This window comes from Thunnus maccoyii, chromosome 6 (assembly GCF_910596095.1).
Source record: "Thunnus maccoyii chromosome 6, fThuMac1.1, whole genome shotgun sequence".
NCBI classification, from domain to species: Eukaryota; Metazoa; Chordata; class Actinopteri; order Scombriformes; family Scombridae; genus Thunnus; species Thunnus maccoyii.
In genome coordinates, this window is record NC_056538.1 from 28052500 (window position 1) to 28079163 (window position 26664).

At 38.9% G+C, this 26664-nt stretch overlaps 1 pseudogene; it reads right to left on the reverse strand.

Annotated features, from left to right (window-relative positions):
• Positions 1 to 1056: 1056 nt before the first annotated feature.
• Positions 1057 to 9260, reverse strand: LOC121899014 (annotated as a pseudogene).
• Between the last annotated feature and the right edge of the window lie 17404 nt (positions 9261 to 26664).

Sequence of the window (26664 nt, forward strand, 5' to 3'; positions counted from 1 at the left end):
GAATGAGTGTTGAGTGTTTTGGAAGCATTGTTTTGATTTTTAAATTGTTAATAGGTGTGCTGTTAAGCAGATAGCTAAACTCTGCTCCCTCAGTGGCTGGCATGGAGCAGCATGTGGCCATCATAGATGCAACACATATTGTGTGCATTTTAATCTTATTTATATCAGTAGGACACACAAACAGAGTATGAGGTTGCTAATGTGTATGTGTGTGGTTTACTTTTACTGTGCTGATGTGTGTGGTTAATTACTAATGCATTTGTGTGTTCATTTCTTAAGTAACTGGCTATGATAAGGAGCAAGGAATATAACAAATAGAGGAAACAAATGGCTACTTATGTTTTACACGATGTTTTTGATCATTTAAGTTTACATTTATTGATTATTAGACCATTTTCATAAATACTAGGTAAAAGTAAAGTGAAAGAAAAGAAGAAAATTAGATTGACTGAAGAAAGATTTACTTCTCCAATCCTGAGCACAGCCCTGCACACTGACCCAACACAACTCTTTAACAACACACATTCATCTACTTTCTCCATACCATGATTATCTTCCTCATAGCAGATAGATACCTGTGACTAACAGGCTGCAAATCTTCCGTTTTGCTGTTTTTATTATGTCTTGTTTTTATTAATCCTTTGCTCCATACTGATATAGTTTTGCTTTTGTAAGTCCTTGCGCATGTATAGGTGGGTTGTGGGCCCAATGGATCAAGCATCTCCCTGATCAGTCCCTGATCTTCCACCAGGCCCTTTGCATCTCCTTGCCAATTTTGTAACTTAGGATTTTATCCCACTTGATCTTAATGTGTGTGACAGGCAGCTGGCGACGCAGGGCCTAAGAGGTGGTGTCAGACATGGTCTGGTAATTCTCACTGATTGCGGTCCGCTAGTCATTTTCAGCGTTCTCGATAATGTCAACATATTCCTTGGCTGTCTGGTTTTCATTAGTTACTGGTATTGATTCTTTTACCTCCTTATGGCTAACCAGCTGCACATCCCCATCTTCATAATAGTGTACCTGTATCGACCTGAGCAGTGAACTGGCCAATGGTTAACTACCACTCTGACCTACAGCGACCATTGCAGAACTTTTTGGGTTGAAACTGATGTCCCCGAGTTTGCTGACCATCAAACGGTTTTCCCATGTACCATAAAGACTCCAGTAGGGTAGCACTCGTTGACGTAGGCACTAAGGGCAGTATCGCAGGCATCTCTCCAGCCTTTCAGGGTTGTCTTTCCTTCATATGGCTGCACGTCACTCACCTCTTTCCTTAGGTGGTCAAAGCAAAATAATGGTAAGTTGCGGGGGTCCAAGAAACATCCTGACCCAAGTCCCCATGCTCTGTAATCAGGATCGGCTCATTGTAGCCCTCTAGTTTGGCAGGAGTAAACTGATCCATGTTATACTGGACAAAGGAGTGCGATGCCCCCTCCCTGATGAGGTTGTCATTGTTGAGAGGAAGCCGCACGTCATTGAAGACCTCATTGAACTCTCCCAGGAGGGGTATGAGTCTCAAAGTTGGCTGCTATGCGGACCTTTTCTTCATCTGACAGAGACTCCTCAAATTGTTCCTCTAATTAATTTACCCATAAACTCCCCACTGTTAGCCTCAACATGGTGACATCATTCAACTCATATCTTATTTCCATTCAGTTATTTCCTGTTGATATTCAGATTGCTGCCGCCTTAAAATGACAGGAAGTTTCTCAGCTTATTATGTTTATTCACAATCCCTGAAAAAGACAATATTTCACTCTGTCACTTTCTGATAAATCGTAATGAAAAGCCAACATGGTGTTCATTTGTATGTTTCTTTGTTTCATGGTTAGTTTGTTTATCGGAGTAGATTGGCTTTTTCTTTCACATCAATTTATAGAAGAAGGGTTTGAAGCAGAGGCACCGCAGCACTGCCATTCACTGTGTATCATCAGAGTGCCGGGTCTTATCTGTGACCTTTTCTCAAGGCCCGTGCTCGGAGATTCTATCTGCTTCATGAAAAAGGGACAAGTGGGCAGTTTAAATTTGAACTGAAATTGCCTTGATATTGTCTTAGCCTTTGGATGGGTTATGCAGTCAGGGAGTGGAGTTGTTTTCTTTTCATCCATTTCTCTTGGGTATTTTTTTTTGTAGGCAATTTTTCATTTTGCTATCACTGCCCCTGCAACTTTTTGCTTTCAGTGTCCTTGACATTGCTTTGTACTTAAGTGACTTTGTATTTCATTGGGCAATTTGTAGCAGGTTCACAATAATCAGTGTTAGAAAGAAACTGCCAGACAGCACAAAAACTGGACCAGCAGAGAAGATCTATGTATCTACAAAAGTAGTTGGTAACAGTTTTCTATAACTGGACCAGATATTACTTTCATGTATTTATTAATCACAGCAGTTTCCTGATGTCCTTTTAGGTTTAAAAAAGGAAACAAAAAGAGTGAGCATGTGCACAAGAAGCAGAAAAACAGAACTGAGTGAGGGCAAGAGAAACAAAGACAGGCAGCCAGATGAAGGGCTGTGGAGAGTAAACAGGGAAATAGCAGATGAAAGCTCGAAGATGTTGAGGGATTTTCTGGAAGTGATTGCCTGTCTTTGTGGTCTCAGGTTTTTATAATCCCGTCCTGTGATGCTCTAATCTCCCTTTTCTTTTGTACAGAATAAATACCCTCATTACATGGGGCAAAGCTGACGACTTGTTATAAAAATGGAAATGAAGAGCCAAGAGAAACCCTTTATTAAATACTTGCCTTCCTATACATACCCTGTCAGGCCACTGGCACCCACACGATTACCACAGAAGATAATCTCACCACAACGCGTGGGACCTAAAGACTCATTGAGGAACTTTGAGGCACTCGTGAAATAGCAAAGCAAACAATGGAAGCTGTGGATTTTCTCACCCCAGCTTCCTGTCAAGATGTTTTTTGTGGGCTATAATTAAATGGGAGAATTAAACAGTGATTGTACACTTCATCCTCTCGTAAATCCAGGTCACTAATTTTTTTTTTTTTTTTTTTTGTGCTATTTGCTCCATTTTCAAATCACAGTCATTCACATATTTTTCTTTCCCTTAAAAAAAAAAAACCTTTTTATAATAAACCATTTCCTGATCAAAATGAAGCATGAGTGTGAGCGGCTTTGTGGGATGAAGGTCAGAGCACCTTGCTACAGGGAACGACTGGCTCATTTGCATAATGTTTCATCTCTCATCTCTGAGCATACAACATGAATTGTAGAGTGTTAAAGCTCAGCACCTGTGGCCACAAATGCAGATGAGAGTGTATATGGTAACATTAGCATGATTATTGATTTTCTCATTTTCCATTCACATGCGTGAACTGCAGGCACACTTGTTGGATAGCACATTTCTTTCCATTAATCATTGTGAAGTAAAGGTGGGCAATAAATCGATATATCAATACTGGAATATAAGATACAGTATTGTCTGGAGTTTGGTTAGCGTAATATCAATATACACTCATTTCCAGTTTATTAGGTTCACCTACCTAAAACTAATGCATTCTAATACATCAGCTCTGCTATAAATGCTACCTTAAGAAAGGTGTAATACTCCGTTTTTGTTGTTCAGAGAGGTGTTGATTCAACTTTATGGAGGCTGCAGTTTGCGGTGCTGTTGAATTGTACTGTATTATACTGCGAGACTTCTAATATTAAGTTAAACCTTGTTGATTATATAAATAGGGTGGACAACATATGAAAAACATGTCCTGTTGCCAGTATCTCATCATATTTTCATTATTAAAAAAATATTTTAAAGTGTTTCTTAAAGCACAAGTAGTGATCCCCACATTATATCCTTATATGCTAATATTTCGGTATTTGTTCTAAAATATCACAACATAAGTCAGTATCACTCAATGCTTATTCCAATCTGGTTGTTCAACCCTCTGTCTAAGAAATTAGAATTATATATCACTTATTTGTTTTGCCAAATACATTTTAGAGGAATTGTGATTGCTGCCTGAATTACATTCACTGGCAGCATTTTTTATTTAGAATAGTTTAGTTGTTTCAGTCAATGTGTCGTTGCGCTATATCGCAACATTACAAACTGCAGGACTTTCACATTTGTGAACGAGGTTCATGTCCAGTGTCGCGTGTTTTGTAAGGTTTAGGCTACAAAAGCACTTTGGTTGAGTTTAGGGGAAAAGTGATAGTTTTTTCACCGCTGACCTTTTCAACACCACAATCTTTTCCCTGCAATGTTTAATCAATTAGTCAATCAACAGAAAATTAATTGCCAACGATTTTGATCATCAATTAATGATTTTGAGGCTTTTTTTTAAAGAAAAATTCTTGAGAGTTCCTTATGGTTGCTGTATTTTTTAAGAAAAATGCTAAAATTCTCTGGTTCCAACCTGGTGGACAGAATTTCACCAAAATTAGTATTAAAAAGTGAAATCTGAAGCGGCATACTCATCAGTGCAAGTGGACGTGGTCTACCACATATTTACTCATAACTCCAGATGCCTTTGAGCAATCTTGATTAAACTCACTGGAGACGTCCTGTGCTATCTCCTGAAGATACACACTGAGTTTCATTCATATTCGATGAAGGCGGAGACAAATGACGGAACTTTGAGTGCACAGTGCAATGCTGTATGCATTGTAATGATGGAAGAAAGTATGTGCTTGGTCTCACTGCTTCTATAAACAGAATTAAATTAGCTGAAGCAACTTTGCTCAGCTTTGTCAAACCTGAAACCTGCTTGTTGCTGCTCGCAGCTTTAATTTTGGTCATTTGAGCTGCTTCTTTCTGTTGATCGCAAAAAGGCAAAAAGATTTTATTTATTCATATCACCCACCCTTATTAAGAACTTTTGTTATTTTTATCCAACACATACTGGAGTATTGCAGTATATGGGCCATGTTCTGTATGTATCTGTAATCAGTGGAAATCCTAAAACCTCTCCAGTAACGATATTCTGCCGAGGGGGTTTTGGTATGAAGCTGTTCCATAGTAGCCCTCTATATTCATGATCTGAATGGCAAAATGTATTCATGGTGAAACTGCCTCCCAAGAGGAAAAAAGCTTTAAAATGCTGTGATAGTTACTCCAGTCCATTACTGCAATAGAAATGAAAGAGAAGCGCTGACTCTTATATCGGCATTTTTATTTATTTGCAGGAGGTTTATTGATTTACACAAACTCACCAAGTGGGTTTTGTCTTACACTATTTATATGCACACAATCATTTATGCCCTTGCGTTGATTATGAGAAGAATTTCAGTAAGCTGATTAAATGCATTGCAGTCGAAGTTAATATTTTCACTCATTCAATCATCAACATGGCGTTTTTTAATTCAATAGATTTGTCATATAATTGCTGCCCTATAGCACGCAAGCCCCGTCAATCATCTCTCTTTGTAATGTTGTTACATTATTTCCCTCCCTGCAACTTTCACAGAAATTATTCAGTGCCGAGGCTCAAGGCAGAAAGGATGGAGGACGGATGTAAGTATAGATAGGAGCTGTAAAAATTAACAACCGGATGTATGTTGAGCAAGTGTCACAACGACATGTGGAAAACGACATGATCGGTATGACTCAGAATAGGGACTCAACATCTGTACAAACTGTTCAATAAACCGCAGCACTCGATGTCTTAATGCTGGTGTTAATGCTCTGAATATGGCCCTAATTGAAGCAACATAATTAGATTAAGATATTCACGTGACCGACAGCGAGTCTACCTCATCGTTCTCATAATCACATTAACATCAAAGCATTACTGTTCCTGGAAAAACGTACAGATTTCTTTATGGAACACATGCTTCTGATGATTTGGATGTCTCTCAATATGCCAAGATTTACCTCCCACAGCCAGGTTTTCCCTCAGGCGAGTTATTATGCAACAGAAAGTGGACCGGCTATGAGAAGCAGAGAGTCTGCTTTTTTCTATTTTTTTTTTTGAGCAGAGAAAAGTGTAATCATGTCTACTCCAAACTGAGGCTTTGGAGACTAGTAAAGAAAGAGAAGGCCACTTAAAGACCCTTTCACCCTCTTCTGACGGCATTTTGTTTTCTCTCCATTAGCGTAACCAGAGGCTGCAGTGACCCTGCTCTCACTCGGTAAAGTGTCGTGCAGAGAGAGAGGAAAAACCGCAAGAAGGAATAGAAAATATGACAAAAGGTTCTCAAAAACTTTATACCTCACAAGGATTTCTCCGCTTGTTGTACAGTCGCTTTCTTGTATGCGATGCGGCTTGGACCACTGGTTCCCACTGGACACTGCTGTATTCTATTCAGCTATAGTCTATTGTAGAGTAGTTTCTTCTAATATATTATGTGCCGATCTATTTTGTTTTGTCATATTATAGTCTGTCCTGTTATATCTGTGCTGTTCTAATCTTATTAATCTATTTTAGATTAGTCCAGTCTATTCTATTCTATTTTAGTCTAGTCTTGTCTGTTAGGACCATAGACTGTATATAAAGATGCATTTAGCAAGATGTGACATCACCTGTTGGTTTGCATTGGAGCCGGTTTGAAGCCCAGAGTTGCAGTTTATGGTTGGCGCCATCTTTTCTGTTTGGAGCCAGAACCTTCCAGATAAGGAGTGCGGGGTGTTGCCTTTCACGCTTTGGAAACACGCCCCGCTACCTCAGACGAAGCAAACGTTACCTACTGGGAAGACCGAGCAGTGCATGCTTGGGCTAATGTTAGCTACTTTAGCTACATTGTGCTAACAGGGCCGGTGTCATAATCAGGTAACATTAAACTTAATGAAATATTGTGACAGTAGTTCAACTCAGTGTGAGTCCCGGAGCCAAGGAGAGCAGCAGGTGAGCCAACTGTCAATCACAGCTGTCAATCAATGTCCACACAGCAGACATCAAAACTAATATAAGTCTTCAAATCTTATTAACAGAGCAGCAATTTTCAAAATGACCACCAGCACACTTAATAGAGGGCCCAGGTTTAGGGATTGGGACCATAATGACTCGTTTTTGAATGGGAGTCTATTGGAGCATTTAGTGGCCACCAGTGGCATTGCACTTTAAGATACTTCCACACTGGCTTCAGCCTCAAGCCATGGTAGTTGTCTCTTGGTTCTGATCTATTCTGTTATATCACACTATATTTTATTTAATTCTATTCACCACTCTTGAATAGACCTGAACGGTCAGAATAATGTTTTAGTGGCCATGTCCCTGTTTACCGGTAAGTGCACTAAATCTACTGTCTGCCATTTTATTTGTGTGTCTGAATTCTGAGGGTGAAATATATTTCCTGTATGTTGCTCTCAAAAATTGTCACTGGCACTTAGAGCTGCAACGATAAGTCGATTTTTTGATCAGTCCATCATCAGAAAATTAATATTATTTTGATATTCCAATAATTGTTTTAGTCATTTTTTTAAGCAAAAATGCTAAAAAATTGCAGTTGCAACTATTTAGATATGAGGATTTGACGCTTTTCTGTGTCATACATGATAGTTAATTGAATATCTTTGGGTTTTGGACAGTTGATCAGGCAAAATAAGACATTTCAAAACATCACCATGAACTCTAAGAAATTATAACTGTCATTTTTCACCATTTTCTGACATTTTACTGATCAAACAATTCATCGATTCAAGAAAATAATCAGCAGATTAATTGATGATGAAAGTCAGCTGCTGCCCTAGTGACACTACACCTTTCCGAAATTACACAAAATGATGATTCATACATTCACTGCTCACTACAGAGTAAATTCTTGTGTTGGGGATGAGTCTATGCTGTATTAAATCTCTATTTTATTCTATTCAAGTGGAGTCTAGTCTCTGTTTTGTACTTGGTCAGGATTGATTCAGGCTCCAATATTGGCTGCTGCAGCACTTATTTGCCTTTGTTGTGTGTGTTTGTGTGTGTGGGTGTTTGTTAGTGACACGGGAAGAGGATATTAGAGAGGTTGACATTGTACACTTGGCTGTTGTTTTCACCAGCCGTTGTGTTAATCATGCATATTTTGCCAGCATCTGCTGTTAAGCATCTTTTCTTTTCGCTCATTATTCTGTGACGCTGGCCTCAGCCTTTACCGTAAGTGCACCCATCGCTTGGATGCCGACTTCTGTACAGCTCGTTTATGTGCTGATCACAGGATGTAGTTTCATCAAAGGCTGTTTGTGGGGCACCGACTCCTCCTGTTGAAATATGTCCCTGTCATATTTTTCATGAGTTTAACTGTAACCTTTTGTCGGTGCACACGGATTAAACTTGTTATCTATTGGGAAACACTTAAAGCAATCATCTTTTTAATTGTATGATACTCTCTCTACATTGAATTTAATTAAACTGAATTGAAATTCAATTCAAATTTATTTGTATAGCACCATCTCATATAAAAGCAGTTCAAAGTGCTTTACATAAAAACAAAAAAAAAAAGAAAAAATGTTCAAATAAACAGAAACATCCACACACACATACACATAAAAACACATATACACGAACAAACAAACATTTAAGAAAATGCTGGAGTGAAAAGGAAGGTCTTTAGTTTGGTTTTGAAAGAACACAGTGTTGGAGCAAGTCTAAGTTCAGCGAGCAAACTGTTTCATTCTTTAGGTGCATAAATACTGAATGCCATCTCACCATACTTTGAGAGTGCTCTAGGCTCATGGAGGAGGGTTAAAAACAATCTGCTGGGGTTATAAACTGACAGCATGTCAGAGATGAACTGTGGAGCCAGACCAGCAAGTGCTTTGTAAACCAAAAGGAGAATTTTGAAATGTATTCTGAAACAGGTCCAGTGAAGGTTCCAGAGGACTGGAGCTTTATGGTCTGATCTTTTTGTCCTGGTTAGAAGAATTTGTGCAGCTGAGATCTGGATAAGTTGTAATCCATGAATTGTTTAGTTTGGAAGACTCATAAACAGAGAATTGCAATAATCCAGCCTGCTCATGAGAAATGCATGCATGAGTTTCTCTGAGTCATAAAGAAAGCCTCTGTACAGGATGTGTGTCAGCACGTATGACCTTTGTACACTGATGTGTGACAGTTTCAGATCAGGCAACCAAATTGCCAGATCTTTAGCCTAAACACTGCCCCAGCTCACAAAACCATCCACTGAAAACAAACTGGTTTCGGCCTGTAATATCAATACATACATCATCATCAGTTTCTGGCAAACAAAAGTTAAATCATATTGTTATGTATTAAATCAGACAAAACTCTTAATCTCAATTCAAACATCCACTTACTGTCTTTCAACAGCATCTCAGGGTCTTCATCAGTGAATGGAACAGGCTCAGTTGTCATCACATGACCTAATTGTGCAACACTGATATATGATGAGATATATTGGTGTCAGCATGTATTTCTGCCAGTATCTAACAAGGAATGTCAGCACAGAAATAACTGTGATATATTTGAGGTGATTTAGGAACCATGACATATTATGTTGATGTTTCTGTTGTAAAATGTCCAGCTCAGTACACATCTCAGTCACAAATGGTAAATGGACTGCATTTATATAGAGCTTTTCTAGTCTACTGACCACTCAAAGCACTTTATAACACATGCCAGCATTTACCCATTCATACACTGATGGCATAGGCTGTGCCAGGCTACTCATCAGGAGTGATATAGTGCTTTACAATGTTTCAAACACTCACTAACCAATGGCACAGCCATTGGGAGCCATTTGGGTTCATTATCTTGCCCAAGGACGCTTCAACATGCAGATTGGAGGAGAACCACCAACCTTCTGATTAGTTGACGACATCAAACAGTTACATGAAATAACACAAATAACATAACTCAGATAACTACACAATGCAAAGACTATGTTTTGAACAACATGCAACCACGTGGTTTCAGCGATAGCAGCATCCATAACAACCACGACAGAAAACTTGAAGAATCTTCATAAAAACTGACAAACTATACATCATATACATTCACTGAATGAAGATTATGAGAATAAAATACACATTTCTTACTAGAAATGTTATCAAAATGCATTTTAATGCTGAAACTATCTTAAAATATTGCATTTTCCACTGAGAATACAAGGAATGTCAACCATTTTCGTTTGTTTTCCCAGACAGAAACTTGACAGTCATGTCTCATGGATGCAGGCCAATAGAAAAGAATACGACCAAAAAAATGTAGGCATCTCACAATTTTAGAGCCATTATTGTGAGACTGGGTTGTCAGTTCCTGTAGGTAGGGAGGCACATGTCCATTGATGGATTTGTACGTGAGTAGCAGAACTTTATAGTCAATCCTGAAGGAGACAGGGAGCCAGTGCAGTGAAAACAGAATTGGTTTTATATGTTGGTGTTTTCGCACTCCCATCAGGATCCTGGCAGCGCTGTTCTCAATGTACTGGAGCTTCTGGATGCTCTTGCCAGGGATCGCTGTGAAGAGCGCATTGCAGTAGTCCAGTCTTGAGGAGATAAAGGCACGGGCAAGTTTCTCTGCATCTGACAGGGTTAGAGAGGGGTGGAGTTTATAGATATTTTTGAGATGTTTCTGCTTTCTCTGTCTGGTTCCCCACCAGTTCACTCTGTGTGTGAGGGGCTCTTACTCCCTATTTGGCAGTGCTGTAAATTGTTTCTGTCAGCTTAGATAAACGGACCCCTGGGTTTGTCCATCTCTCCTCCACACACACACCTTTACACACATATGCACACACACACAAACCCCCTGCTACACGCGCACGCACATACAGATTATGCTGTAATCAGCCAGTAAGGGTTTACTTTTCCCTCCCCTGTTTGAGGCTTGTTTACTTGTTTCCCACACTATTAATATTCCGCCCTTCTACAAGGTATCAAAAGGTTCACCTTCCTGAAGCAGATGAGGATGGATTTTATTTATATATGATTTGCCAGTGATGTGGGAATGAATGAGTAGAAAAGACTCTAAAGGGATTGTGCAGTCATCTCCCAAAAATATATTAAAGATAGTGAAATGAATTTAACATGTAGAGTGTTGATAATTGTCATCAATTCTCCATGCATGATAGGAAACATCTTCATAGCAAATTGAGGGAGATCAAGAGGCAGAAAAGGCAAAACACACACAAAAAAAAAAAAAAAAAAAAAAAAAAAAATCTCATTGCAACTGAATCTGACACTAGCAGAGAGAAAAGGAGAGCATGAGGGATGGAGAATTTCCCAACTGAAAGTATCCTTCAGTTCCATCATTTTCAGCCCGAAATTGATTTTCTTTGAACAAGGATATCATCTTGCTTCATGGTTTGTTGCCATAAACCATTGTGCAAACTGATTCAGCTCTCCTCTGATACAGTGCGATGGCAGTGATAATTCTTTTTTTTTTTTTTTTTTTTTTTTTTCTATTTCTTTAGGGACTTTCTTATGTCATTTCTGGTGAGAGGTAATTTAGTCAGACAGTTTTGCTCCCTGTTGATTTGATATAATGAGACGAGGCAGCATTTCTCTTGTTTGTTGAAGCATTTAGTTTTTATCCCAAATGCCCCCCCCCCAAAAAAAAACAATAAAACACAAGAGATAGTCAATAAAAGCACTGATATAAATTAAATCTAATACGGAAACAACACAATTTAAGGACTGGCGTGCCACTGCGCATTTTTAAAATATCCTTAGACCATAAATATTTAAAAATGTATTATCATGTGGACTTGCTTCACATATGAGCCCTTTCACGCCCTGCTGTTGACATTTCCAGTTGAATATTGTCCCTACAGAATGTCTGCATGCATCTACAGAGATCAAGAAGTGAGTGGATGGATGAAAAAAGGAACAGAGATAAATAAAAGAAGGTATGATGGAAGCTGTATTGAACAATAGTCTCTTTTCTGGGATCATCAGGAAGCAGGAACCTCAGTACACAGATGCCAAGGTTGCACTTGATTGTCTCTCAAACTGCTAAGCCCATTATTTTATGACTCTATATTGTTTTGCTTTTTCCCATTATGTCTTAGATTCCGCTGAATGAATGCAGCTCGCAGCTTATTAATTAATGCTGAGTTTCGAAAACATCGCTGCTAGAAGAAAAGGGTCAGCCATAACATAATGATAGCCAGAGGCCACAAGTATTCGTAATCATCGGGTCCCTAGTCAGCGCTGGTCATAGGAAGTAAATCCTTCATTAAGCTGGAGTTTCTCGCAGAGGTAGCATAATAACATTGTTTACCACAAGCCTCAAAGCACTCAGTAACAGAGGTCTTCTCCAGACAGGAAGTGTTGGTAGGATTGCAGGGCACTCTGTTTCTGGAGGACTGAATTTGAAGGGATGAAAGTGCTGTTTGTTGTCTTCTGACGCAGTACAGCTCAGTCTCTCTGGTCCACTGTCTCTCTTTGTCTTTGTGTCACTGCTTTTGTTTCTCTCTCATACATACTTAGCCACATAAATGCAGACACTATATGATCTAGTATACACACACACACACGCACACACACAGCCTGCAGAATGAGGTACTGGTTTCTGCTATAGAGCTGAAACTGGCTAAGTATAATTGCATAGGTGGAGAGGAATCTAATAATGGTGTTATGGAACCAAATCATTGCTGTTTTGCCTTCAGAGATACTCCAGTGCGGTCTTTTTCATGTAGTTGTTACATTTTGTCTTTAGGGGGTACAACTCAACATTTTCTGTCTATATCTGTCTGTTTGCCACTGTTTCCGCTGTGGCGTCCTCCACCCCCTCAAACACAGAGTCTGTTAGAGATGAGATGAGCTACGAATTAGAAAAGGTGTGAATATTATATCCCACGGCGAGGGATCATTATAGTTAGCATTTCATGGTTTTGTGCCACATTTTCCCTTCCATCTCTTTATCATATGACCTATTACATATCCTATTACAGAAAAACCAAATTCCTTTTGTTTTTATTATTCGCATAGCAAACGATCATTAGCAACAAATCATCTTGCATGTCTTCCAGAGGCTGATATATATCGTGTATGTAGGTCAAGATATAATCTGTATGTGTCCAAACTCAAAATTGAGTAAGTGCTATTGTTCCACTCTTTGTACTCTATCTCTCAAAAAATCTGCTCAAGTGCGGCTCTGGTCATTCTCTTCAAAGCCCGTGTTTTGGTTTTCTTATCTACTACAATCAAATATGCTGTCCAAATGTTTTGATACCTCGATGGTATCAGACTTTACAGCGATTTCCATAAACTGTACATGTTCAAGGGAATGTTACAGTATATTTTGGTATGAAATGTTATTATCAAAAAACAAAAGATGCAACCATCCAGCATACCGTTATTACGACAGACAAAAAGCTGGTCATGTAACAATGCTGCTAACTACAGCTGAAATGATGAGTCAATTAATTGTAAATCACCAGAAAATTAATAGGCAACTATTTTGATAATTGATTCATAGTTTAAGTAATTTTTCAAGTAAAAAAATCATAAAATGACCTATTTTCAGCTTCTAAGTCGTGAGGATTTGCTACTTTTCCTCATCTAATGTCATAGCAAATGAAATACTATTGGCTCTAGACAAAAGAACCAATGACGTCACCTCAGGCTTCATATCATTCAAATAGTCATTCACTTCAGCCCTACTACTAACACAAAGTGACAGCTTTAAGTATCTGAATAATGTCTGTGTTTTACTTGGTCCGTCATACCTGTGTGTTTGTCTGGTTTCCATGTTGTACACTATTAATATCAGAGGTAATACTCAAGAGTTAAACCAAGACCAGTTTCAAATGGGGAGGCACTTGAGGTTTTTACAGGGGAGTGAATTGAGTCAGAGGTATTGAGTGGTAACTGGGAGAGTGGAGGAGACCTAGGGGGCCACTTCTAATCCACGCTGACCTACTCTTATCACGCACAGCCAAGGTCAAGAGTCTAATGAGGATGGGACGCCATTAGAGCAATTAGACGGAACTACCTTGTTTCTGGGGCATGCAGAGCCACGAGAGAGAGAGAGCGAGAGGGAGAGGACGAGAGAGGAGGAAGACAACTACTGTAAGAGACAGACTGAGGATCTGCCCAGCAGCTGCCTCTCTCGCTCTCTCGGTCTGTCTATCTCTCTCCAGCCCCCCCTAACCACCCCCCCACCTCTTCCTCAGACAGACTCAGGGTGAGCACTCGCAGGAAACAGCACAGTGTTGCAATAGTGACACTTGGTGGCAAAGACGCTCCCTGACAGAAAAGTGGCTGCAGGCATTTTTACACGAACACAGCACTGGCTGGTTGAGGAGAGATTACAGTGGAGTGGAATACATTACTGGGACCTTTCGGGGGAACATTATTCAAATTAAAATGTATATTTTACTGTTAAAGCTAAGAAGTGGCTCAATCTGAATCCATGACAATAAACTGAAGTCCAAATTTTTAAAAGCTTCCCTAATGGGCTATTACCATATTTGTAGTGCAGACTAAATATTTTGTCAATTAATCAATTAATTCATGAGCAGAAAATTAAAACAACAATTTTGATAATGAATTCATAGTTTAAGCATTCGTCGAGCCAAAATGCCAAATGTTCCAGCTGTGAGAATTTGCCTCTATTCTCTGTTTTATATCTTTGTAAATTGAATATTTCTGGTCTTTGGACAGTGGGTTCGGACAAAACAAACCATTTGAAGATGCCACCTTGAGCTATTGGAACATATGATGGACAATTTTCACTATTTTCTGATGTTTTGGATGTTTAGTGGACTAAATGATTATTCAGTTAAGAAAGAAAATCACTAGATTAAAGGATAAGGCTGGTAATTTTCAGTAGCAACAGAAAATTGGCAGCCTTATTCTTTAATCAATAATGAAAATAAGTAGTTGCAGGCCTGAACATTTCTAAAAAAAAATTAAAATTAAAGCATATTCTGTAGAGGCTTCCACTGAATGAAATGAACGAAGTACCAGCTAACGACTCATTACTACAGTATATGTGTCTGGATTTGTGCCTTACAATTAATTATTGATTACTCAGACTTAATTCTCACTATATGAATCTACATGCAAGTTATTTTATTATATACTGTAAGATTGTTATTGAACTCAAATAATCCCAGAGAATATTCACCTCAGAGCTGCAGAAGCAGAAGTACTTTTTTTTTTGCTTTTGACCACAGAGGACAGAAGCTGCTAACCAATGCAGACAAAACTGTCCTGGGGGTATAAGGATACATTTGCAAGCTTTACCCAACTAGAGCACAGTAATTTTCACCTTTGGTGGTAGATTTCTGATGGGACAAGGAGCCCCTGATTCCAGGCGCCATGTGGAGGAGGTCCAATCCTCTGAGCACTTGGAGAGCCACTTAGATAGAAAACAGGATCACAGACGCAGATGAAATGACTTTTCTTCCTGAGGTGACTTAGGTTTCACAGAGGCAGAGTTGTTTTTCAGGCAGAAATAATAAATTTGGTTGTGTTAAAAAACAGCAGGCAGAGCCACATATCTATTTTTTTCCATGAATATTTTATTACACTGAGGCCCACTGAAAATGTCAAATTTTATAGAGGTATCAAAATGAATACTATTTCTAATTAGTTATGTTGGGCTTCTATGTTCAAACTACATATATAATCTAATATCTAATGACATTAGCTAGTGAGCTAACAGGCTGAATTTTTTTTTTAAATTAAATGAATATGAATAAATGAAATACGGCTATTGCTGTGCATTACTACTTTTCCATTCAAGGTTTCCAGTTGGCTAACTTGCAGTCATTCATTCGTTCCATCCATTGAGGTTTCAACAAACCAATGAGGTTATATTTCTCTCCTGAGCAGCTCTGAAATGTTTTATTAGATTATGGCAAAAGACTGAAAGGGGAAAAAAGGAAGAAAAGACGTCTATCAATTATTTCATTATCAATTGTTATATTTATATAATGTCAATAGTGAAAAAAATATTACATTATACCAGAGCCCAAGGTTACATATTTAAACTGTTTGTTTTGTATGACCAATAGTCCAAAACCTAAAGATATAAAATAGTCAGTATTTATTGTATTTATTGTCTTGTTTTCACTGCCTGTATATACTCTACACTGCAACATGAATACATGAAATGTACACATAAATATTCATGTCCCTGCTTGTATCCCATACTTATATACACATGTGCTCTCTCAGATACAGTATGTCAATATCTCTACAGACAGTGTGAATGTTTATTTGTAATATTTGTTCAGGGCTGCTATGGAAGAACGGCCAAAGTTCCTGCCAAAGCAGCTCTTCTCCATTCTGAAATTGGTCCAGTATTGAGTGAGAGTGATTCAGCTGGCAGCCGCTAAACAGGCTGTAATGTAATCCTTTGGGGCAATAGCGCCCTGTCAGTGTACATCCACTAAAAGTGCTTGTTTTTGCTACTGACAGGTTCAGATTGTTCTTATAAGTGTCTGACAACATTATGGAAAGGACCATACAGAGAAATCAAACATTTTTCTTTACGTTTCGCTTGATCTGGTCTGTTTATTATTGTGTCTAACCAAGTCTCACTCAAGGACAAGTATCACTCTAAAATCTCGTGAGAGTTGAATTGTTGTCAAAATCAGCTAAATATTCAGCCGTGACAGATACGGTGAGAGGAGAGCCGGGGGGAGTCTGTTGTGATGGAGTACAGAAAACATAGCTTAGTGTTTATCCAAAATATTTTCAAAGTCATGGCTGAATATTCAGTTGACAACTGAGTCAATAACTCAACTCTCATGAGATTTCAGAACGAGACTTCTCCTTTAACGAAGGAGAAGGACGTACATTAACGGGACGCTATTGACCTGTTGGATTACATTGCAGCCCGTTTAGCAGCTGCCGGCAATTTCAAAAACCGTAGGGTCCAGACTGAAACATGCCAAAGTTTCCCTTTAAGTTCTGTATCTACAACCAGATGGTAATGTGAGTGCATTGAGAGAGTGATCAATGTCATGTGCTAGTACGAGTGCAAGGCGACCAAAACCATGTTAGCAGCGAGAGACTGCAATGACAGTTGCAGTTGTGCAATTCATGGCAATGCAACTGTTCAACACTTGCATTGCCATGAAATTGTACAACATTCATGATTAAAATGTAATTTTTTTGCAATACTTTGATGTATAAACATATAGGCCTACCTGCAAAACTAAGGACGTTGATTGTCAGTATGAGCATGTTTAGCACCACTGTGCCTAAGTACAGCCTCACAGATTTATACATTTATTATAAATTATTTAAAGGATTCATCCATTCATTTTCTATCTTTTTACGTCAATACATTTTCTGGCGATTGATCCTTCCTCTGTCAGACTGTTGTGACTAGAGTCCATAAGCTTTTGAAAGGATAGGGGGTGTTTATTTGGGAGGGGGCAGTCAGTACTATTTCAGGGGACACATATTTTGGAACAAGAAGGTGAGAATTGAGAAAAGCCAGATCTGCCAGAGGGATGAACCAGACTCACTCAGGGTAGTGGTGGAGAAAACGATGTTTGCAGTCTGCTATTATGGACAATGTCCTCCACCCTCTCAATGTCAAAATGTCAGTGCAATGGAGCTCTTTCAGTCAGTGGCTTTTTCCACTGAGGCGTGCCAAGAAGCACTTCAGGAGTCCATCTGACCGCCCTCCACTACAATGCCTCCTCCCTCAACAGCATCATCCGCTAGCCCTTCGTTTCCCTTTATCTATTTGCCTGCAGTCTGTCATTTACTTATTTCTCCAGTGGGCTGCACACACACACACATGCACGCACACACACACACACATACACACATGTTTTCCTAGGTCACTTTTAGGGACATTACATAGATTTACACTCATTTCCTGGAGACAGCTTTTGTCCCCAGTTAATTGGTCTTTAGTCGGAAATTTGTCCCTGAAAGTAGTCTATGAAAGACAGACAGACAGACACACACACACACACAAGCAAGAGGCTACACAAAGCCTCCCAAAACACAACCTCTGGCCACATCTGTTGGACTTAGTGATGCTCTTTGTTCTTGTTTTGCCCCTTTTTTTATTATCGTTTATGTTTTTAGCCCCATGTGGATCCACACAGTATTTCATTCACATTTTCATTCATTTATTCTCTCATTCACACACTCACATGGTTAGTCAATCTGCCCCCTAGTGCCCATTAGGAGGCATATGGTACATCTACAGAAAACACATTGAACCAGCATCCTTCAGTCTCTGACTCTCATCTGTGACACTGTGTCCTTGTTTTTTTTAATCTGTGTTTATTGTCTGTAAAGTTCTTTGTCACAGATGGCGTTTTTTTCTTCTGGAAATTGATTTAGAAATAAACTTGACTTGACTTGATCAGTCCCACCATTTGTCTTATCCATCTGGGAGGTTGTTAAAAACTTTTTTTTTTTTCATGTACATGTGGCCCAGCTTTGTCTCTCCTCTCCAATCCCTTCAGCTAAAGCTGGCGAGGAGGAGCCGAGCGCAGTTCATCTGCAACTCCAATCAGCTGGTAATCTGTACGTGTCACCGAGAAATATGCCAATATGTCATTTAAATCAGGTACTAATCAGAATTACAAACTGTTTATTGATTATTTTTCCTCATTCTATTGACTATCTCTCTTTCTCTCGCTCTCTCTAATCTAGCCGTCATATCTACAGTATCTATTCTACCTAATCCATTTATATTATTGGATTCTGAATTGTATCTTTAAGCCCCTGCAGGTGCATCATCCCATTTTCAGGAGGGTCACATACTATTCCATAATGTTGGCAATGCATTAACAAAAAACACAAGAACAAGATGAGACAAACATAACAAACAAAATCATTATCCTTATAAGCAGACTAAGAGTCCACAGCTGCACTACAGCTGGTCTGTGAGGCTGTACTTTGGCACAGTGGTGCTTTGAGCTAAATGTGAACATGCTCACATTGATAATGCTAACATGCTGATATTAAGGAGGTGTAATATTTGCCTTGTTAACCATCTGAGTTTAAAGTACAGCAGAGGCTGAGGAGCACTTAAATGTCTGTACCAAATTTTTTGGCAGCCCATCCGATACTTGTCAAGACATTTTTTTCAAAACATCAAATGTCAATCTTATGGTGGCACCAGAGGAAAAGTCAGAGGAGAGAATGTCAGAGAGAACGACCAAAGTCATTGGGATTCTGGTATCTGAGCACCATGAATGTCTGTTCCAGACAACAACTATTGGATGAGATGCCATGAAATTTTGTACAAAGTGGTTGATGGACCGACCAATAGAGAGATAACTGACCGTCAGGCAGTGCCATCCATAGAGCTACACCACAAATGTGGATAAAAAATAAACATTAAGCAGAAAAACAGCTTGATTTCAAATATAAAATATTCCTTTTAAATAATATTGTGTAAAAGGGGATTCACACACACTTGCATTCATCAGGAGGTGCTATTTTAATACATCAAACTATCTGTCTCAAGTTGTTCATCTCTCTGTATACAGTAAAATACCAGAAATGTTGTTTTTGTGGAGGGGGGGGGGGGTTCAGTTTAACTAGCCTGTTGCATCCTAAACCAGGTGCCATGCCAAAAACTTGCACTACAAAAGGCAAACAACAGAACAACAGACTCTCAGAGATCACCAGGTTCACACAGATGGAGGCTGTGCAGAGTTATGCAGCTGATCTGCATTAGCAATTTATGTTTAGTGGCACCATTCAGTGCCAGTGCATGAAGCAGTGTGATATTTATATGTTGCAGTGAAATGTAAGAGATGTGACAGTAGGGGGTGGGGGATGGATGAACAATGTAAGTGTTCATGTCCTCAATACTGAGGGCCTGACGTTTTACTAGAAGTCAATGTTGACATTTGTATCATTCAACGATGAGAGTGACCATCATGTCCTTAGGAATGTATGAATAATTTCTACTTCTGAATGTAAAATGCAATGCAACAAATTAAAACCAGCAAAACAGGAATCACATGGCATTTACAAACAAACCTCAAAACTAAAACATTAAATAATTGTTAATAATTAAGTGTTTGAAAATATAAGCACTTTTACAGCTGCAATGTCTTTTGACACTTCAAAAAAAAGTGCACATTCCTCCACCCAAGTTCACATAGTTATCCACAAAAATATGTCTCCTTTGTGGACCTTTAATCAGCACTTTTTCTCCTGATGATTCTGAAATCCTCTTCCTCTAACACATTTGCATGGGGAACAATGCAGATCGTGGGTGGTGCCAGATGTTCCTCAGGGCAACTAACGCTGAAGCAAGACAGCCTCTCAACATCTGTGGAGGTGTGCCGAATGAAAAGAGAAAATGTTCCACAAGGATGTAACATCAGTTTCACGTTAGCTATTGTTACATCTGGTTTGCATGTGAGGCAGTTTAACTAATACTGAAAAGAATATGTCTGTTTCCTCTGCAGGAGTTCTAGCAGTAAAGGGTGCAGGTTCAGAGTCCTGACAGTGCACTGACTACTTCAGGCTTGTGGAGAGATGAGACTTCGTGCCTGTCTGTCAAAGTGCTTCAGAAAAATTCATCTGTGTTATGCTGTGGCCAGCTGGCCACAGGCAGTTAAACTAGCAGCGGTGCATCTCTCTAGTTCATTGGTGTTGGCCTTTGCCTTCCACAGTCCTGGCCCTGCATGTTTTGGCAGTGATTCAACCCTCGTCCCACAACGTTACACTTCTCGAATTAACATTTTATACGATGGCAACATAGTGTGGGTGTGTGATAAAGCTTGCCAGCACAGAAATTAAGCAAGCTGGCACTGAATGCACTGCTAGCTCTCTCTCCTTCTCTCTCTTGTTCTGTCCCAATGCAACAACCTTGAACCAGTTTGTTAGCATCCCAAATGAACAGCAACGGTGTTGAGATTTGAATAGCATAAATAAATGAATGAGCAAACAAACCAGCACAAGGCCGACGTCGCTCTAGTGGCAATCTAGGGCTTGCACTCCCTGTGTAATGATCTGCAAATAGCTGGCTGCTGAGATAAAATTCAATTGAAACTACAAACTACCGCTGTCGGCCACATGGCAAATAGGCTGTTATAATTTCAACCAAGAGATTTGCCATGCACCTGGTAAAATCCAAATACTTCAAGTCAATAGGACTGCCGGGTAACATCATAACAAGACCACATGTTGCCCTGAATTTTACGTCCTTCCAAGAGTCTCATCAGGGAACAGTCTCACTAAAACTAACAAGTCTATTTCTGGAGTTATACGGTGCGAGGGAATAGAAATGCGATTGAAGTGAAGATATTTATAGTGTGAGAATTTCAATATAAGCTTCTTAATGAAATGGAAGTTATGGTGGATCTACATGACGAGCATTCTATAAATTGCCTTGACTGATTAATTCAATCTGCCTCTTTGAACCATGGGATCTTTGTACTCGATTTTATCTCCTTTTATTTACAGGCTTACTGTGATCCCGGGGTGAGATCTTAAAGGGGCACGCCAGCAATTTAACATTTCACTTTCATTAATCTGGAGGTCTCACAAGGGACAGATTTTAAAAAAGAATGAACAAAACGGATGCATCAAAGGCCAAGATACCCTGACTTTTAGTCCCTTTAGTGTGGGTCAAGCTCCAAAAATACTGGATCCTACAAATCCCATAATGCACCTCCTTTGTAAGACATGGGCAGGGAAAAACGATTTCTCATGTGAATGACTTATGAGCATTCATTTCATCTGACCGCTCAGGAAGGATGCATGATAACTGAGTGAGAGGATTTAAAATACTGTGCATTGACAAAATTACAATACATCCATTAAGTTTGGGTTTAATTACATTGAACGCCAGACTGACGGGAGGCGTCCATGTTTGTTTGGTTTTTAGTTTCCCAGTCATAATTACCACTTGGAAGTTGACACGAAATTGAAAACTTGTAATTACGATAACTCGGATATGATATGAACATGGCAAAAGCCCACATCTTTCAAACTCCACTATCAAGTATTAGGCCGAATTTGGAGTGTCCCTTTAAGTTATAAGGAGTGTATGAATTCGGAAGCAAATTTACGGACTTAGTTCAATGTCCACTCACAGTACATGCTTTTTCCAGAGCTTTCAATCCTGTTATCAGTGTGCTGAGTTGTCATGAAGATGGATCTGCTGAGATGCACAGTAGCTGTGATGATTTCATCCACAGCACTGATAGGACTTAAAGGTGAACCACGAAAATGGAAGTAGTTTGACTAAACAATCCTAACTCAAGGTCCACTTACTACATTTTTTCAGTCATATCAGATTGTGTCATAACTGTACTGGATTGATTTTTATTGGCTGTTAATCCATAGATAGCTATATTATTGCAAAGAGTACAGTGTCCTGATTCTTGCCATGTGTGTATGATATCTGACTGATCTGACTGGATCATGACTAAGAAGTAGACGAGTTCAAAGCGTCAATATTCTACGATTATAGAAATGACTCAAAACAAGCAGGTTACATTTCTTTTTCCACACCAGCCATTATAAATAACATTATGAAAGTAACTCTCAGCACTGTTGGCTTAAATGATCATTATTGCTTCTGACTGCCTCTTTAAACTATGCAGGTTTGTCTAACCTTGTGATTCATTTGGAGAACAACATGGAGATCAAGTGTCTGAATGAATGTCTTTCCCAAGAGCAATAAAGCAAGAGGGCCTCTGCGACGGTGATGCTGAAAGCAGGTAGCTAAAATATTTTACCAGTAAGATTGATGGTAAATGTGTGTGCAGCTGCTTTTTCTCCCCCCCCCCCCTCCAAATCTACTTACAGTGGTCAGCACCTTACAAAAGTTTTTTGGTACATATTACCTTTCTATTATATATGAAACAAGTAGACAGCACATATATCAATGACTTCACTCCCCGGTATAAAACATTGATGTGGCTGCTGTTTTGCACTTTGTACAAAAACATATATCTTGCAGCTTGTCTTTTGCTTTTAAAATTTAGTTTTTTACTTGTGTAATTTTTTTGTCATTCTATTTTTGTTTACACAACAGCAGGGAAAATAAATATAATTTCATTTCCTTCACTGTGAAAAACAAATGAACAAAGTATAAAATGGTCATGCATATTTGGCAATAGGAATCTCACTATAAATATAAATCTGTGAATTTTAGCCCCTCTCTCTTTCTCGCTCCGATGACAGGTTTGGAAATTATCCTCCCAAATGGGCACCGTCATTATCTGCTGCTTGTGACTCATCACTTCCCCATTGACAGAGCTCTGTGAAAGGATTTCCCTTTTATAGCTGAATGCCGAGAAGATGACTTATAGAGGAAGGAATGCCGGCTGCAGTTTTAGATTGACATCCATACAATTTTTAGAGCACCCAATGGGCTCTAAATGATGGTTTGATGGTATGAGATGTTTTCTAGAGTCACATTATTTATTCAAAGCGTAGAATCAAGGGCAAAGTTTACATACAAGTAACAAGTCATGAAAAAAGAAACATCTGAATCATGTGGCTTTCTTTCAAAATGAAAACCAGCATGTCATTCATTTTCCAGAACATATGTGTGGATATAAATTTAATAGCATTTCTTTTAAATTAGAGGTATGTCATTACCTTATATTTGCACTAGTCTGCATTGTCTGGCTCATGATGGAGGCAGATGATTGTCAGAAGCTTTTAATTGTTTGCCTAAATATCCAAATAGAAAGCATTTCTGAGTTGTCCTTAAGCAGCTAAACAATCCATCTAACTTTCAGAAAATAAGTGGTTTGTTTGTGTGTAAGCAGAGGCAGGACAGCTGGTGTCATTTTTGTTCATTTAACCTTTGAGATAAACCCTGACCCTAATAAGTGCTTCAGGCTGACCTTACACCCTGAACACTCTGTGGAGCTGCTTCCTAAACATGAGGATTTAAGGAGAATTGGAAAGAAATAACACAAAACCCAATTATTATGAGGAAAAAAGAAATACTGTATCAATAAAACGTGAACAATGGTTTGTTCTTAAATAGCCGGACATCTTGCTGGGTCATGTGTACTTTCCTAAATTACCTCTGTATGCACTAAGTGGACTGTGAGATTAAAGCTTAATAAGACGAGGTAAGATTAAATTTTATTGATCTCTGTGGGGAACTTGGGCCATTGCAGCGAAAAGAAAGAGGAATCAGCATGGAAACAAAAAAATACTGTAGATTAAAAAGTATAAAAAACAAAGGCATAATAAAACAAGAAAGCAACAAAACAGAATTTATGGAGTTGGGCTTATATAAGTAAGTTCATATATATGAGCAGTGAGACAATCAGAGAGGTTGTAAACAAACCTCCAGGTTGGACAAACTTATTTGGAAGAGAAAATGAAGGAGATTGGGTTTATTACCCAAACCGTCTGCTGTAAACATCATCACAATTTCATTGTAGCTATATTGCTGTTCAGTGTTATCATAACTGGAAAAAACTACAAAAGTAAGACTCATGTTGTAACAAACCAGAATTAACCTTTAAGAACATGGACTTTACTTATACTGGAAACGTGGGTTATATGGATGGATTGGATGATCATGCAAGTATGTATGGAAATTACACTCAGTCAGTTGATCCAGTACTTTAGTTCAGACTGAGATATGTCAACAACTATAACATAGGTTGCCATGGAGTTTGGTATGCACATTCATGTCCCCCTCAGGATGATTTTTAATAACTTTGGTGATCCCCTGACTTCTCAAATTTTCACTTTGTTTGTGACCAAATACCTGCAAAACTAATGACCTTCCATCAGCTGCCTCAGCTGCACCGTGTTTAGTGCTAATTAGCAAATGTTAGCATGCAAACATACTTTGGTAAACATTACACCTGCTAAATATCAGCATGTTAGCATTGTCATTGTGTGCATATTAGCAGGGTTATGCTAGTATTTAGCTCAAAGCATCGCTGTCCCAGTACAGCCTTGCATGGCTGTGGACTCTTTGTCTCATTATGTAACTTACACTTACAGTATATATCATACACATTTGATCAATATACCGGAAAAGAAAATTTAAAAAAAACTGAAAGGTATCACAGGTCACTTTTAAGTAGCCATCTTGTTCAGTATCAAATTCATGCACAGGCTTCAAAGTAAACCCCAAATGATCCCACTCTGCAGTGTCAGACTTTCAAATCTGACTTTTTTTTTTCTGTCTGACTAAATCTTAATCAGCATAAAGCTGCCTGTCATTAATCCTCTTTTTCTTCACGCACTCAGATCAATGTTTCCTTTTCCAGAGCAAAGATAGTAATTAATCCCCAGTCCAACAGAGCCTTCAGGCATGACTATTCGTCAAAGACCCTAATCAATGCCCCTGCCTATTCTTCTACTTTCAGAAAATGAGCAGCCTTTTTTTCCCCCTTTTGGATCATGTTTTACATTCCATCGGGAGGAATCAATGAATCTTATAAGAGCCAAATAATTAATGCACGAACACAATCCCGCCAGAAAATCTGAACTCTTGCAGAACAGTTTTCTGTTTCAAAACCTCGACCCTGGAGCTCATAAAAATGTGTTTGGAAGGGGTTTGAATTGATATTCTCCCTATTCTGCCTATTAGAATCATTTTAGCCATAAATGGTCTATACTCATGTCTTTTCACTTCATTGCTCCCTCATTGACTCACCATTAATGACATTTCTGGAAAAAAAAAAGATGAATAATAGATGTTATTACTGATGAAACTTATCTGGAAAAAGTTCAACTCAGGAGGAATGGAGCAGGCTAAAGACTGGTAATGCCAGAGTAGACTGGGCACAACAGATAGGGAAAGGACTGAAGGAGTGAAGGGGCCACTGCCTATTTATCAAGAGTAAGGTGCATGAAATTGGCTCTTAACCTCACAGTTAGAAGGTTTAATTAGAAATCATGCTTTTGCTACAGGAAGGGGGGAGGAGAGCGTGGGTTGTCCAAACAGGGTGATAAATGACTTGTGGAACAGGAGGTTTTGGAGAAATAGAGGAACCAGCTGGTGAGAGTGAAATGTAGGTGACAGCTCTGGTCGCGGCTGGAGGTGAGACAACGGGTTGAAGCAAGCAGGAGATTGCAGCTGAAGTGCAAAACCGCACCTCAAGAGCTGTAAGGGCTGTTATCAACACGGGGGTGAGAGCAGTGTGGTAGACAGGGCCAGGATCAACAGAAAGAACAGGCTGACAACATCCCGACCTTCACTATAAATATGTGAACACTCAGGGTCATCAAACAACTTGCAGGGCTCCCAGCTAGGAGGGTAGAATCATGACTCAAAATGCTTTCATGTAAATTAAACTTTGAAGTCCTAAAATCTAGCTAGTGTACAGTATGAGCACTTAATATTATTGGAAAGGAAAAATATCTGAAATTTCTCAGAATTGTGTGGAGAGTGTCGGTGCTCCGTAGGGCTGAGACCTCAGCTGAACCTCAGTGCTTCTTTAGCGCTGAGCAAAATGTGTCAGAAGTTCAGAATATCTCAAATAGTCAGTTAGTGAAAGCTGGCATCAAATGTCTGATCAGATTCGTAATCGTGTTTACATATACTTTGATCAGAATGGTGATATAATTTAGGTTGTACTGGTTCGAGGTTGCTTGAGTTTAGGCAACGTTTACCATTTGAAAACTTCAGCTTCTTCTGTTAGTGAAAAAATAATGATTTTTTGAGAAAAACATTGTAGAGGTACCATTTTGGTGTTGAACATTCAGTACCAAAGGAACAGTAATCAGTACCGAAACACAAGTATCATATTGACACAAGTATAAGAAATGTTCAAACAATCATAAACACAATCAAGTTTATCTGTTATGCTACATGAGACCAACAATCAACTTCAATAACTAATTTCGTTAGTTTTTAAACCCCTACTTGAATGTGA